Consider the following 3081-nt stretch of genomic DNA (forward strand, 5'->3'; position numbering starts at 1 on the left):
CGGCCGACGGCATGTCCCCGGCCCAGATCTGGGCCCGTAGGGTCCCGTTTGGGTCCTTGCGGGTCGACTCCGGCGCGACCGCGACGCCCTCTGTATGGGGAGGCAGGGGAGCGGCTTGGACTGGGACAGTGACGCCGGCGACATGTCAGCTGCTGCGCGGAGGCGGGAGCTGTCCGGGCCTTTGAGGGCCCGGCCGGGCCCGTGGGGCCACGGGCCCGGTAGGCTCCTGCTATGGCGTTCGATCGGCTACCGTCGTGGACGGTGGAGGTGGGGCCCTCCCGTATGCCGACGGTGCTGCTGCACTAGTCCCGGCTCCTCTTCTTCGTTGTGCAGGCCATCTTCGCGGTGCTGTGGTGAGACAGCGTGGGAAGCTTCGTGTCCGTGTTGGTGCTGGGTGGTGGTCGGTTTGGTGGCGAGCTCCGAAGTGCCTGAGGTAGAGGATGGGATCGGGAGAAATCCCTGTTGGTTTGGCCGACACCGACGCGGTGGCGCTTGAGGGTGCCGCCAGACCTTCCTGGAGGGCGTCGGGGCTACCCTTCCTCTCTCCTCGCCGCGTACCAGGGGAAACCCTTGGCAGCAGCGTCGTCATCGTCGCGTTCCTTCTTGGAGGTTTTGATTGGTAACGGCGCTTCGGAGTCTCGAAGCTTGGTGGGCGATCTCCGGTAGACGCAGCGGTCGCGAGGCTTCGTCGTTTTTGTCGATCCGCCGTTATCGGCATTTGTTTTTATTTTTTTTTCTTTTCTTTTAGGCGTGCTTGTGCTGCTTCCGTCTCAACACCTATTGTGGGATGTATCGGATGGTTGCTTTGGAATACAAAACGGGGGAAACCCTTTTTCTTAACTAAGATCTCTCTTGTTCATTTCATTACTGACAGACATACAGCTGGAAGCACCAACTGTCGGAACACTCGGTGAGGGTCCAACGACGCCCGTTGCAGACCGCTGCAGCACATGGAAACGGATGGCCTTAACTATAGTCTATTAGCTTCAACCCATTCATTTTCTTATCATGAAACTTTGAGTAGCAACAGTCGGTGCAAACTGACGCGGACAGCTCCTCAGATATGAACACAGTACACTAATGAGTAACCAAGCAAGCAGTTGCCCAATCATGCACGCAGACTAGTACTTAGTAGTACTAGATTCATGCGGCTGAACCAAATGCTCTGCCTGGATGTCAGATCCGATCACCAGATGCCTGCCTGAAGCATAGATGTCCATTGGTAGGTAAGGTGGCTGTTGCCATGTCTGCATGACACTAGCTAGTTCTTATCCAGAATTGCAGAATCTGTGTGCCGAAACCGCTGCTTGATTGCACTGTTTAGAACTTAAGCAACTCGTCCACTAGGACGGCCATTAATCCATTCCATGGCGTAGTCAAACAACTTGCAGTCAGCATCATGAAAAACAGTGAGATGAGAGGGAAAAACTGGCATTAATTCCTCCATACAGAGGGAAAAGGATAGCCATCTAGAGGCAAAAAATCCTGGTTTCTCATGCAACTTTTCATGAACGCTTTTAACGCGCGTCGATATCGGATTTATTATCTGATGCAAACTGCCCCCAAAAGTAGCAATATATACGCGAGTGCCACGCATACCCTATTCACTTTTGTTAGAAAGGGAAATATGTCTCTTTTCATTTTTTTTATATTAGATGTTCCATGAACTTGTAAGTGACGGGTACCCGCCCCAAGTCACTCGCGTCGCCTCCAGGGGCGGCCCGGGCGAACCCTAGCCGCCGCCGCCCTCTACCTCCTTCCCCCCTGCATCTCCGCCGCTGCCGGAGGAGGCCGGCAGACGGCAGGCTCTCCTCCTCTCTCCGCGAGGAGGTCTCTGGCCGAGACACAATAGCGCCCCTGGGCGCCCGACATGGAGGCGGAGTTGGCACGATGGGGTGGCAGACTGATGGGATTTCAGCGGCGGCTGAATGATACATTCATTTTCATCATGCTATTATATCAATATTTATTGCTTTATGGACTGTTATTTCACTTTATGGTACAATATTTATGTCTTTTCTCTTATTTTACAAGGTTTACGTGAAGAGGGAGAATGCCGGCAGCTGAAATTCTGGATCGGAAAGGAGCAAATTTGAGAGACATATTCTGCACAACTCCAAAAGTCCGTAAATTTACAGAGAATTATTTTGGAATATATAAAAAATATTGGGCGAAGAAATACCAGGGGGGGACCCACCAGGTGGCCACAAGCCTGGGGGGCGCGCCCTACCCCCTGGGTGCGCCCCTAGGGCTTGTGGGCCCCCGGCAGGTCCCCAGTGCCCATCTTCTACTATATGGAGGGTTTTGACCTAGAAAAAAAACCAGAGGATAGCTTTCGGGACGAAGCGCCACCGTCTCGAGATGGAACCTAGGCAGGAGCAATCTAGAGCTCTGGCAGAGCGATTCTGCCGGGGAAACTTCCCTCCCAGAGGGGAAAATCGAAGCCATTGTCATCACCAACGATTCTCTCACCGAGAGGGGGTCAATCTCCATCAACATCTTCACCAACACCATCTCCTCTCGAACCCTAGTTCATCCCTTGTATCCGATCTTTGTCTCATAACCTCAGATTGATACCTGTAGGTTGCTAGTAGTGTTGATTACTCCCCGTAGTTGATGCTAGTTGGTTTATTTGGTGAAAGATCATATGTTCAAATCCTTAATGATATTTATTACCCCTCTGATTATGAACATAAATATGCTTTGTGAGTAGTTACGTTTGTTCCTGAGGACATGTGAGAAGTCTTGTTATAAGTAATCATGTGAATTTGGTATTCGTTCGATATTTTGATGAAATGTATGTTGCCTTTCCTCTAGTGGTGTTATGTGAACGTCGACTACATGACACTTCACCATGATTTAGGCCTAGGGGAAGGCATTGGGAAGTAATAGGTAGATGATGGGTTGCTAGAGTGACAGAAGCTTAAACCCTAGTTTATGCGTTGCTTCGTAAGGGGCTAATTTGGATCCATATGTTTCATGCTATGGTTAGATTTATCTTAATTCTTCTTTCGTAGTTGCGGATGCTCGCGAGAGGGGTTAATCATAAGTGGGAAGCTTGTCCAAGTAAGGACATCACCC

This window comes from Aegilops tauschii, chromosome 5, assembly GCF_002575655.3.
Source record: "Aegilops tauschii subsp. strangulata cultivar AL8/78 chromosome 5, Aet v6.0, whole genome shotgun sequence".
Taxonomy (NCBI): domain Eukaryota; kingdom Viridiplantae; phylum Streptophyta; class Magnoliopsida; order Poales; family Poaceae; genus Aegilops; species Aegilops tauschii.